Source organism: Marmota marmota, unplaced genomic scaffold, assembly GCF_001458135.2.
Source record: "Marmota marmota marmota unplaced genomic scaffold, marMar, whole genome shotgun sequence".
Lineage (NCBI taxonomy): Eukaryota > Metazoa > Chordata > Mammalia > Rodentia > Sciuridae > Marmota > Marmota marmota.
Window position 1 is genome coordinate 36,099,790 of NW_025999842.1, and position 14,018 is coordinate 36,113,807.

General features: G+C 36.1%; 1 protein-coding gene across 1 annotated transcript in view; it reads left to right on the top strand.

Moving 5' to 3' along the window:
- The window catches only part of Slc35f1 (solute carrier family 35 member F1), a 401,203-nt gene that overhangs the window by 26,122 nt on the left and 361,063 nt on the right, over nucleotides 1-14,018 (top strand). The gene's annotated exons all lie outside the window — the stretch shown is intronic.

Consider the following 14,018-nt stretch of genomic DNA (forward strand, 5'->3'; position numbering starts at 1 on the left):
TCATCAACACTTTCCTTTGGAGGTAATTGGCAAACATGATCTTTAGGAAGCTCTTCTGATCCAAGAGACACGCACACACACCTGTGTGACTGGGCTTTTGGGCTGCATGAGCCAGTACTTTGCCCGTGGCCTATTCCCTGTTCTTCACTGTCCCTCTTCCTCTTACTGGACTTCTTGGAGGTAACTGGCACGAAAAAATTCCTTGTGTGGCTATGGCTACAGCTCAGAGGACAAGCTCAGAACTTGTTTGAATTCTGCTTTTTGTGCTTTAAGCTAGAAATTGTAGAGACTTCTGGTGATGCTTATGAAATGAATGTGATGAATATTGAGATGTCATGGATGGGATCATAATCCTTTTTTCTTAATAATTCTTTCACTTTTCACTCCTAATGTCTCCAACGTTCACACATTACCAGGAGTTATAAACCTTCTATATTTACATCCTAAATACTTTTCTCAGGGCCTGCCATATTCAGTATTTGAACTCCTCTAGTTTCTTCCTTCCAAAAAAAAAAAAAAAAGCCAGCCCCACAAAGCACTCCAGAGTCTATTATTTTAGAGTAGCAGATTATCTTTAAAACAACGTCGAAGCTGGGCACCAGGGGGCAAGCCTAGAATCCCAGATACTTGAGAGGCTAAGGCAGGAGGGTCACAAGTTCTAGGCCAGCCTTGGCAACTTAACACGACCCTGTCTCAGAATAGAAAAGGGCTGGGGATATATAGCCCAGAGATAAAATGCTTCTAAGTTCAATGCCCTGTACTGTAAAAATAAGTAAATAATAAATAAAACGCCACACTTAAGGTGCTCCCATTTACTTTTCAGCACTCTGTTTTGCTTTTTTTTTTTTAAAATGTATAACATTCTCATAATATTCCTGAGTAAGCATAGGTGTCTTGTGATGTAGTGGTTGCCATAGTAATTAATTACTTCCCAAAAAGGACAGTGGGGAATATAAATCCATGTAAATTACTCAGAACACCAAACGGAACTGCCCCTATGGCACCTTGGCTTATGAAAAATTTCAGCAAAAAAAGGAGGTTTTCTTCTTTTTATGTTTCATGGAAAGAGGGATAGAGAAAGCTGCTTTTGTGCTCTGACTGCCCAGGCCTCTCCCTTGCTGCTGGTCAGTGCCAGAAGGTCGAGCAGCAGTCAGGCAGTCACTGAGGCTGACAGAGAGGTCTCTTGTGATGACAAATTATAAAATTCACTTGGGCGTGGTGGGCTGCATCACTTTATGAATATTCTGCATTCAGATCCTCAACTGCCAGTGCCCTTGCAAGGACCCTGCGTGAGAACTTGGGAGCTGGAGGTGCTCACTGCTGTGGTGGATGCTCCTCTGCTTCTCCTGACCTGTGTCACCTTTCAGATTGAAGAGAAAGTTACCACCGATTTGGATTTAATAGTAATAACAAAAGTGATTTTGAAGGTTGTCTATGGAGCAGGGGTCTGCTGAGATGGAGCAAGTCACTGTGGAGGGAAATTCATGAACTATAGAAAAAGGCCTGCAAAGGTAGTAAACAGCTGAAGGGTGATTTTAGAAATTTAAACTCTATTGAGCAGTTGCTGTTAGGCACCTAGGATAGGCTCACCTTTTCTTAACTGCTCCTTGTAAATCAGAACTATGTTTTCCAGTCCTGTTAAGGACAGTCTGTGTCCTTCGGAGGTCTGGTGCAGCTCCCTGTGGCTGGCATACAGAATCGTTCCTGACAGGATTTCTTACAGGAAGGCTAACGGAAAAAGGTTAATAGGGTGAGGGTGATTTTAGCTAGGACAAATTCAGGGACTTGCATTAGGTCATTCTGGGATCATACCAGAGAAACAAATTTTGATAATGAGATATCTGATAACAATCGAGGATCTATTTTTAGAGAGAATTAACAGTATCAAGCAAAAGCCTTAATAATTCATATGCAGGTTAACCTCTCTATGTAGAAGATATTTTTATGTTACTTGTTCACTTGGGCGTGGTGGGCTGCATCACTTTATGAATACTCTGCATTCAGATCCTAAACTGCTAGTGCCCTTGCAAGGACCCTGCATGAAAATTCTAGTCTCAGTCAAAACAAAGTTGCTTTGGGTAACATTTACTTATTATGAAATTTACAATTTATTTTGGGATAATATTTGGTCAAGATGTTTATAACAAGCATAATGATAAAACAAACAACTGTATTTAATGGTTTCATTAAAATGAAAACAACTGGTTATTGTTCAAAACAAATTTCAAGATATGAATTTTTTTTTCATGTTTGACTCATAAATAGAGTTTAATGCCAAAACCCAGTAGATCCTTCTGACAAGAAAACTAGTCACTTGGCCTCGGTCATACTTTGTGCAAAAATTCTACACCAAGAAAAACCTACCACTCTATTCCATTTGACTGATTTTATTCATTGACAGATATCAAATTACCTTCTTACTCTCAGTACCCTCTGCATTAAACAAATCTGAATATAGGAAATAATTTTTTTCTTTATTTTTGCCAATGATAGAACTTCTAACCACAAAATATGATAAGATGAGCAGCACAACTGGAGTCATAGAAAGGGAGGGAAGTTCAAGGTAATTATAATTGTAGTGTTTCAGGTTGAAACCAACAGAATTAGATTTTATTTCATCCATATGAATGCTGGTCTCTTAAAGGAGTTACCCTGTTAGCTTAATATTGTCCACACAGACAATTTCAATATACATCACTGCAGAGTGAGCCTGGTCTCACTCCTCAAAATTCAGTAGTAGATAGGATATGATCATTTGGGGAACCAACAGTTTATGAGCATCTACTAGTGCTGGGTATAATGCATTTCATTTAATTGGCAAAACAGATTTTGTAGATGATCACTTACAAAATGGGTAACCATTATCAATTTCATTTCAATGGATGAGAAACTGGGGTCAGAAAAATTCCATAATTCACACTCCTGTGGACAATACCATAATAGAGATTCAAATCAAGACCTTTTATTACAAGCCCATTCCTTCCCTTTAATTTTCAAGTGTTTTAGATAAGAGTTCCTTTTTTCCTATGTGAAATCTTAGTGGAAACAACATATCCATTAGAAGCAATGACACAGTCCCTCAGATACATTGTCTTCATTATTGGGTGAAAACATGCCATAGTTAGTGGATCTCTGAAGCATCTCACCAGAGCCTCAGTATATTGGGGGAGCTCACTGTGAAACTGATGCCAGGTATGCTGCCTCACCAGCCTAGAATAGCTGTGGGAAGGAGAGGCTAGGTGACTGTGGAACTTAGACAATTCTGTGGTTCTTAAATACATCTTGAAACAGGCTCATAAATGAGATACATATGCAATAAGGTAGTGAGCTTTTTGACCAATTTCAAGTGAAAATAATGGTGTCCATATAGCTCTAGTCAAAATATATACAACACTGGAGCAATGAGGCTCCACAGAATATACAAATCTAATTTTTAAAATTTTTCCGACCTGGTGAATAGCTTTGCTATTAGTCTCTTTTCTCAACTTGACCCATTTTGTGTCATACCATTCCTTTGGTGCAATATATCAACTTTCTAATTTAGGTCAGGACAAGCTCATAACTGTTTCAATGTTAGTTACATTAAGTTATAAAGAGGAGATGGGTTGAACACAAAACTGGCAGTCAGGAATTCCAAGTGACATTCTGAATTGCTGCTCTGAGTTTTGAAAAAAGGCTTGTTAAGATTGTTTAGTTCATGGAATAATAATAGTTTCCATTAAATTCTTTAGATGTCTATTTGTTCCTTCCCACACTGACTATTCCCAATCCTGTTTTTGAACCTGGTAAGCCTGGATTACAAAGCATTCTTTTCCCAGAGATGGCACGCTTATTTCCCAGGGGTGATGCTGGCTAGCTAGTAGATTCCATGAAATGTCCCACTGCAAGATTCAACAATGACTGTTGTTTTTTCTTTAATCCTTATCTATTTCCCTAAATCCTTTCTCAAATTCCCATTGGACCTATAGTATGTTTATAGTCATTACTTAAAAATATAAGTGGTGATCAAAGAAATCTGTAAAACTTAGATGTATGGCTTCATATATTTTTTTTTAAGTGGTGCTGGGGATGGAACCAGGGCCCCTTGAAAGTTAAGTTAGGCAGGTGCACTACCATTGAACGAAATGCCCATCTACTATGAATTCATATTTTGTTTTGCTGAAGTGTATAATAATTCCTCTGGAGCAGATATGAGTAATGAAACTCCCCAAAATTTTTCAGCACAAGGACTTATCTTGAATATTAATTTGGCTGAGAACAGTTTTCTTTTAATTATTGGTTCTTTTTGGTTATACATGACAGTTGACTCCATCTTGATATAATTATACAAACATGGAATACATCTAATTCTAATTAGGACCCCAGTACCTCTCCTTCCTTTTCCCCATTCCCTATTCCCTTCTCTCTTGATCTTTCTGCCATTTACCCATAGTTATTTTTATTTTTTAAAATAAATTTCTTGTGGATGTACACAATGGTGAGATTCACTGTGCTATATTCATATATGTACATAGGAAAGTTATGTCAAAAGTTCAAAGGATTAGAAAAAGAGAATGAAGGGAAGGGAAGGGAAGGGGGATAAGAAAAGGGAAGACAGTGTAATGAATCTGAGTATAGGTTTTATGCTCAAATTTGTTTTCTGAACTTTGAAGGTACTGTTCCGTTTTTTTTTTTGGTTTTTTTTTTTTAGTATTCAGGATTGCCTCTAAAAAGTTTGAGTTTAAAATGAGTCTGTCCTTTGCAGGAAACCTAGTTTTTTTTTTTCTTTTTTTTTCTGGAAACTTAGAATTCCCTCTGTATCTTTGGGGTACAAAAATTTTACCACAGAATATCCACAGTCACATCCTAAAATTCATTCTCTGAGCACTTGTTCAGCTCTGGCTATTTGAAACCAGGTCTTTTCTTAATTTCTGAGGAATGTTCTCTGTTCTCTTATTCTGAAACTTCTATGTCAATGTTAAAATTTCTCTTTATCTCCTCAACTTCTCTTACATAGCTTGCACATTTTTGGTTCCTTTGCTGTGCCTTTGGGAACATTTCTGGCTTGGCCTAACTTGCTTATTTAATCTATTGCTAGCATCCATTTTGCTGTTAAGCATATGTTGATTTAAAAATTTCTGCAATCATGAATTTATTTCCCAAGAATCTCATTGTTTTCCACACAACCTGATCTCACTTTTGGATGTAACAGCCTTTCTTATCCACATAATGATGTTAATTATACAGTTGATTTTTCATTAATCACAGTAGTAATGCTTTATAAAGTTACTGCAATTAGGGAATTAGCAAATACTAACCATTGCTCTTGTAAAATACATGGTTAGGCTCCTGTGAGCCTTTGGTCACAATTTCATCAACCAATCTAAACATTATTTTATGTGTGTTTCTATTTAAGACACCTTATTTAATATATATTGTTGACTTACAAACATGGATCTCACAGCCAACAGCACTACCCCTCATGCTTGAATGAAGCTTATCTAGCATATTATTTTCTCTATAAAGTACATGACAGCCTCTGGCACTCAGGAAACCAGACAGCCCCTAAGTGCTATGCTAGGGGATTATTTTGAACAGTGAAATCACCAATAAAAAAAAAACAGCACAAAAATGTGAGAAATATGGTACTATACAGAACACCAAAAGGACACTTCTTTTAGGATAAGAGTTGAAATAAGAAAACAGTGTTGCTATGACTCATTTCTGCTGGGAATGTGCATGTCAGGCAACTCAAAAATTTCACCACTCTATGTATATACATGAGTGACCACAAAAGTGCTGGGAATACTGATTTGGGGATTACAAATTATTTTAGCCAGTAGACAAATTCACACACACGAAATTCGCAACTAAGGAGAATCAATGGCGTATTTTCTTTGAAAGTTAACATCTGCTTGTTTTATTGTTCTTTTCAGGTGTTTGTGGTTCTTGTCATTGAATTTGGTGCCTTCTTTCATGGGGTTAAGTTTTTTTTGAAGGTATTTGATGTTTCTTCTGTGTTCATTTTTATATTTGAAAGTCTTACATATTTGTAAATAATGTTTGTTTACTGGACTGTCTTTTCTGATGGAGGAGGAGAGCAGTCATGTGCTACCAGGTGTGGTTCAAATGCTTCCCTTCTGGATGTGGGGGCATTCTGTTCTTTTAAGCCACTGATCATCCACATCTCTCTCCTGTCTTCTTTGTTCTCATGGTTCCTAGACCCCCAGGTGGATGGTGCTGCTGTTGCTTTTGGTGGTAGAGTTGTGGAAAGTGGGAGGGTGGGACAGGGTGAACTGATCACCCACCAATTACCAAGGCACTCTGCTTAGGATTCCTTCCTGCTACCTTGTCATTAATCTCAGTTTTGAGTATCCCAGAGTTGATTTTCTTTTTGCAATTCTTCTCCATGTGATGTACATTCGTTTACTCCATCAATTTTGTCTGCAAGTCTTTTATTATTTCTGGAAAGCCTCAAAATATTTGCTTATCAATTCCACTAATTCTTATTTTCTAGGATTTTTCCCTTGTGTGTGTGTGTGTGTGGCTGTTTGTGTTTGTGTGTGTGTGTGTGTGTATAAAACAGATTTTCTGGTATTTTTATTAAGCTGAAGTGGAGGTAAACTTACAGGCGTTGTCATTTTTCTTCTAACTTTAGAGAATAGATGGGTCTTCAAAACATTTTTTTTGTATTTTTAAAATAATCCAGACAAAAATGTTCCAATTCTAGATTTCCAAGGTAGATCCTATATTGATGGTTTATGTAGATATCTGCAAGAATAAACTGATAGATCCTAATTTATTGAATTTATTGTACATGTAATTTTTATCTTCATAGTTATTTAAGAATTCTTTAATAATTTTTGTAAGAATTTCGGCCTCTAACATGTTTCCATCCTAACAGTAGATGCCAGATACTTCATGGTTCATTACCTCATTTAATCTTAAAAGGGCCTATATGGCAGTGGTTGTCATTTTGAGGATGAAGAAACAGGTTCACTTTCTATCTCACCTGTGGATATCAAATATATAATGGAGCTGGATCTGATCTAACATCTCTGACTCCAAATTCATCATCCTGCCACACTCTTCTGGAGAATTGCTGCGTTTAATTAGCACTCCACAATGCTAAATATTAGCTTTCTGTGCATGTGCTCATATACATAAAAATCGGGAAGATATGCAATGCATAATGAAAAATTAAATCTACAATAGAGGGACTGTGTGGTAAACATTTAAACATATGCTATAGCCTTGTTGAGTTTCTCTTCATGTTAGAATGAATAACTGTTTAAAAGTTCATCTTACAAAGCAAATTAATGATCAATTTAGTGTCATTATCAACCATTAAAAAATTCCTTTTCCATTTAAGACATAGCAATCAAACATTTATTTAAGGAAAATAATTCTGCTCTCCCTGGGGTTTTTCATTTGAATAAACAGATAATAAATCAAGAAATACTGTACACAGCAGGCCTCTAGCTCAGAAAAATGCTTCCGACATTTATGTTATAAAAACATAGAAGAATTACTTAATGATTGGATTTAAGTCGGAAAAATACTACTGGTTTTATCTATAGAGATGATGAGTACATGAAGATCTCAATTTCTAATCTATTTTGGGTTGTTCAGGCACAGAATAAATTAAAATTCAGTGGAATTCCCTACAAAATGCAGGCTGAATATGACCTCCATGCTGCAGCCCTCACCTTCCTCACCCTCCAGTTTGATGGCTCAGTTGGTTCCATATGCATTTCCAGTCTACGCCTCTTTTGAGGCAGCGTTTCCTCCTTGGAGGCTACAGAACCATTTTTAGAGATTAGTTCAATTATCTGACATGAAATATAAATCAAATAAAAGCGTGTGGATATCAGACCTTGGGAATAGGCCTAAGAAAGAAACCTAAATATCTTATGACTTCCCTACATTTTCACTGTATATAACACCACACACACACACACACACACACACACATATATACATATACATATATTTATTTGGGGGAGGGGATCATGAGGTGATTTGCTGAAATCCAGAGTTTATTATCTCTTCCAAACCTAGTTGCTAATTTGTCAATCTGTCATGTAAGAGACATAACATAGAAATAAAATTCATTTAATTAAGTTGTATACATTTTACAGAATCAGGAAAAATAAAAATAAAGTCTGCTGTCTTTATTTTGGTTAATGCTACCAATCTATATTGTGTTGACATTAGTAACTCTGTCCGATTCTTCTAAATCTGTTTGTTCTTTCAGCAGTTTCAGTCTATTGTGGTAAACTTCTGAGAGCTGCCTTACATACCATACCTCATGGGTTTGTCAGGAAGTCCATGCCCTGGCCTTGTCATCCAGCAGAGCCCACTGCCCTTCGGCCTGCTCTGCTCTCCTGAGCACTTACCCTGCAGGAGGATCTGAGTCCTCTGAACCATAAAGGTTTCTGATGAACCTGCTCCCCTCTAGAGTGTAGGCAACTCTAGAGAAGAGGAACAGAAGACATTTCTTCCTGCTTTGTAATATTCAGCTAGGGATGTTCCAAAGAAACTGCTGTCATTGAGTCGGATGGTTTTACCATATTCCATGCAATTCTTTTTTTGGCCTGCAATATGTACATATCCCAGGGTAGCTTTGTCTGAATGGATTTAAGTACCAACCTACTGAATGCTGGCATTTATAATCATCTCTTCCCTGACCCTCAGGCCTGCTGCCTCACCAAGTTAAGAGACTTCTGCTCTTAAGATGGATTTTTCTTTTGTAGGCAGCCCCCCTGCCCTCCCTGAATACTGGTATCCATTCCTTTTATTTCCAAAGTTCTACCAGATGTGCTTGTGTTTGGTTTGGACTCTATATAGAGACAGGAATCAAGTGTTTCCCTGCCCACCTAGATGGCCTTTAGCCCTAATGTAAGTCAGTGGATGCAAATATGAGAACAAGTGCCACTTAGATCCACATACCAGTAGAATCCCCTCACCTCTAGTCTGACTTCAGCTCAATAGAGGATGGTATGTAGTTTTCCCATTTATTTCTTTTCCCCAGGTGTGTACTCTTCCCCTCATATTTTTATGTTTAAATAGTATATTAAGATATACTAAGATGATGTGGGCATTCTGGATCATGGTTTTCTATGACCTTGAATTTTTCTTTGCAATATTCTTACAATTATTAAAAGTTACTAAAAAAGTTGAGTCAATGGAATTCTAAATACCTTTGTCCCAGTAGTTTTCTGAGAAGAGCCAATTAGAATGGACCTAAAAAGGTATAAACCCAGAAATATAATAGATGCCCTACTGTGGCATTTGTGAAAGAGGAAAAGTAGAGAAGTGATTTATTAAATAACCAGAAATGGTGCTTATGTTCACATTACTTTTCTGCTTTTGAACTAAGAGTTCTCCTTTTAAATTGACCCAAAGAGGAAAGCTCATTCAGGTAGAACGGGAGAGGTCATTGATTCAGTGTTCCTTGGTGGAGGATAGAGACAGAGGGACCTCACATTACCTGTCCTCGGGTCCTGCAGCCCCATAGTCCAGCACAGCACAAAAGGGAGAATGGGCAGTTGTCCTTGTGACAGTCCAGGAACACACAGTAGGTGCTCTTTTAAGTTAGCCTTTTCCCTGCCAGTTGAAGAGCTCCTGCTGGCAATTAGTCACTTAACTGAATATAAGATGGGCAATGAAAAGGAGGAAGCACAAAGGGAAATCACCTCCTTGCTTTTGATCCCTCATAAACCAATTTGCTAACTACTCTTAGTGACCCTCCCCGCCAAAAAATCTTAGTCCTTATTAGCCATCAAGGAGGTAGTAGGATGTTTCTGTTGAAGTGTTGGTCAAGGTTGCAGTTTTCTCTAAGGATCATCTGATACATTTTATCTATGCGAAGACTGTACTTTTAAATTTATTTAGCTTTTGAAGCATAAATGGCAAAAATTATATTTAAGGTCTATGAAGTTTCCTTAAAAAATTAAAAATAGAACTACCTATAATCTAGCAATCCCACTTAGGATTGATATATCTTTCAGATATTGATTTCATTTACTTTGAATATATGTACCTCCTATGTTTATTGTAGCATTATCCAAAAGAGCCACAAAGAATGGACTCCACCTAAATGTCCTACAACAGATATATAGAGATTGTATGCTTTATCACCAGCTGACCAGACTGGCGATATGAACTGGGTTCAAAGGAGCTGGCTATATCAATAACTAAGAAAATGGTGAAGGAACCACGCAGCACATGAACATAAGTTTCTAAGGCAGGAGAGCTTGGCTTGGTGACGCCAAGGGTCAGCTCCAGTGCTGGAAGGAGTAAGAGAGCAAGTACACCCCAAACCTTCTATTTATTGGAGAGAAGACATTTGAGAAAGTTCCACCCAAATAAGGCAAGTGATTGGGTTTCAAAGGGTGGAGTCTTGCTTGGTGATGTCTTGTGGTCAGCAGATTGACATCTTGGAAAGCCACATCCATCTCTGGTGCTGTGTGGGATCAAAGGTAGAGTGAAAGAAAAGGCACACATATGTTGCACAGCTCAATCAGGCCGCAACATCAGTCGAGTCCCCTCATATGCTCAAATGTGCATAGCTCTCACAGCTCATGGATGGCTCACAACAATGCTTTTTTACTTTGTTTTAGCATCTGTAAAGTTTTCTTTAAATAATGGTAATGGCAACTTGCATTTGTGTCTATATGATGCATGCTGATGTGAAAGCCAAACATCAGATTTGATACAGGTCAGTTTTTATTCTCCTTTGATGTCTACATGTTGTCTATGATGTTTACATTTGGTTTTAAGAATCTAGACATAACTTTCTGCTTTATATATTGCATATTTTAAAATTGTTTTTTGAAATAAAACCTCTAGTACCCCTTGAAAAAATATATATTTAGAATAAATTATTTTTAGCCTTTTGTTTCAGATAAACATGTTAGGAAACACTTACTGCTATTTTTTTTTGTCTTAGACATTGTTTGCATTCAAGGTGAACCCCTAACTATTTTCATTTTTCTATTTCTGTAATCAAGGTAGAAAGGTTTATGGAGTTGGGCTAACGTCTTTAATGAAACCCTAAAGTCAAGTCTAGTCAATAACAATAGCAAAACCAATAACAACCATTACCATTGTGGCCCTTCAAGCAAACTAGGAATCAGAGATGTCAAGGGCAGTTCATCTGGTTAGGGCATTCCTGCTTACCTTTAAGGCAGTGACTTTTATTTCTTTCTGTCATATAGTATTCTACTTGCCTTTTTAAATTGGTGTCTGTTGCTGATAATGCAACAGATTAGTTTTCAATTAAGAAACAAATTCTTTCCATGAAGTGAGTTGTTCAAGTACCACTGAAAACTTATGCCTGTATTTAAACATCATATGTACTTTATTATATTTCTTGTTTGCTTGAAGCTTTTCTGAAAGAAAACAAAGTTCTTTTTTTCCATCTGGTATTTTTCTATTCAAATCTGGAAAATTCTTGACAAATCAACATGACTCAGCAGGTATTGACCACCTAGGAATTAGCTAGCTGATTTTTTTTTCTCCTTTTTCATCATATCACTTATTTGAATACCTACAGTCTTCCAGGAACATCTTTCTCAAGATCATAAGCATTACAATCAATGAAGAGAATGAAGTGATGGAAAGGGCAATAATATGTGTATTTTATCAAAACTATCATTTAATCCTCTCAAAACTTTGAGGTATTAGTGTCATTTCATGGACATTGTTACTGTCCAATGGTGCATCAGTTAGTTGTGTGAGATAACTCACTAGTGGTACAGTGAGGGCTTGAACTTCAGTCTCATTGACAAAAAGGTCCATGTTGTTGTTTTTTGAGAGTTGGACAAATTCTATTATATATTATTATACACTATTATTAATCTATTATAGATTATGAATTATGTAAACATTATGAGCATAGATATTGTAAATTCCTAGGAAAAAGGAAGTGGGAGAACATTCTTATGTGTGTAGTCTAGAGGTCAACACCAGTTGGCTTGGATTCTGAAAATGTTCATTATTTTGTGCTCATAATTTAAAATTTTTAATACTTAACAGTGATTAATTTCAGACTTTTCTAGAAGCAATTTCTATACAGAACAGTTTCTATACAGAACAGCTAATTCTAGTTTTTCATGTTATTACTTTAATGAAATTAAATTAATTGGCTCACTTATATTTTGTTTGATTTTATAAGCAGTTATTAAATATTTTGTTTAACTTTCTGGTATGTATCAAAATGTTAATGATTATAGCTTCTGCCTTGAAGTTGTTATTTTGGTTAGATATTGTCATGATTGAAATTTTAGGATTGAATTCTTCCATAGTGCCCTGATATGCACCTGTCCCAGCTACTCAGGAAGCTGAGGTAGGAAAATCATTTGAGCTCCGAGTTTGAGTTTAGCCTGGCAAACATACTGTGACTCCTTCTCAAAAAACGAACAAAAGCAACAACAAAAACTTCAATTGTCAGTTTCACATTATTTCTATTAAATCTAATTTTTCAAGATCTATTATTAACAAGATAGCATGTGAAGTTGTAGCTATGATGAATTACCTTTTACATTACTTGTGCTTATAAGTGATACATTCATTTAGAAAAACTGGTAGTTTTTATTTATTTCTTGGCCAAGCCAAGAAAAATCATGATCAATTTGTTAGTCCATCATTTCTTTTGTCAATATACCATCCCCATCTCAAATTCTTTCAATTTTCACACAATCAATAGTCAAGTAGTGCCTTTGAGACAATTTTTTCTCTCAAATGCACAGATCTTATTATTGATCCATTTTGGATTGAATTTTGCAGATCCTGTTAATGCATTTCTAAAATACACAATGCATTATTTCAAATTTCATTTGAACATGATATGCATTTCTCTAACTAGATTATTTGGTAGATCTTTACAGGTGATTGATATTTCATTTTGGGATTAGACCTGTGGAGATAATCAAAACACATTTTTCTGAGCCAATTTAGATGTGGTTGAATAATATATCAACTGCTAAGGTCTCCAATGAAATCATAGCTTATAAGTTGGAATTTAGGCAAGTGACACAATCATCACCTCTGAGCAAAATACATGTTGCTATTGGATATGCTGTTAACATTTTCTCTCCAATTTTTACTAGGTTAAAAAAAAAGTAAGAAAAAAATTGGGTGGTTTGGATCAATGTTATTTGTTACAACTATGAACACTGATGTCAGTTTCAAATTTTGTATAAAGATAATGACTTTAACCATACATCAGTAGCAGGTCAAAAATAACTGAAATCATCTTGCACTGGAAATTCTTGCCAAAATTCTGTGAAGGATGACTCATTTTGATCATTGTAGAAAACATGAAAGCCATAGGCTAGACTCAAATAAGTGTCCCATATTTGTAGGTCTGAAAATATTTTTGAACTTCTATTTGTGTAAAAATTGATTTTGCTGGTGCTTGAAGTTCCTTTAGTTTTATGTCCTTTTTTGGTCATTATATCCCTTTAGTTTTCCTTTTGCTTACTCTCATGTGCTCTGATAAGCATAAATCTAAATTAAAGATGATGTTTCAAATTTTATAAGCCTCAGTCATGGTGGCACAAACTCTGGCAATAGCACATCCATGAGAATGTTCCTTGTCACCCGTAGATCCAATCTCTTTGTGGGGATGTGAAGTCTAACTTTCCAAGTGTGAAATGCACTAAAAGTTGATATTCTGCTTTTCAAAAATAAGTGACAATAAGTAAGTGGTCATCATAAGAAAATTTCCTGCAATTACATTTGATACTCTTGTTTTAGATTTGTTTTTTTCTTTTTTTTTTGCTTGGATTGTCAAAAATAATTCTTTTCTTTTTAAATTTTTTTATTGTTGGTTGTTCAAAACATTACATAGTTCTTGATATATCATATTTCACTCTTTGATTCAAGTGGGTTATGAGCTCCCATTTTTACCCCATATACAGATTGCAGAATCACATCAGTTACACATCCATTGATTTACATATTGCCATACTAGTGTCTGTTGTGTTCTGCTGCCTTTCCTATCCTCTACTATCCCCCCTCCCCTCCCCTCC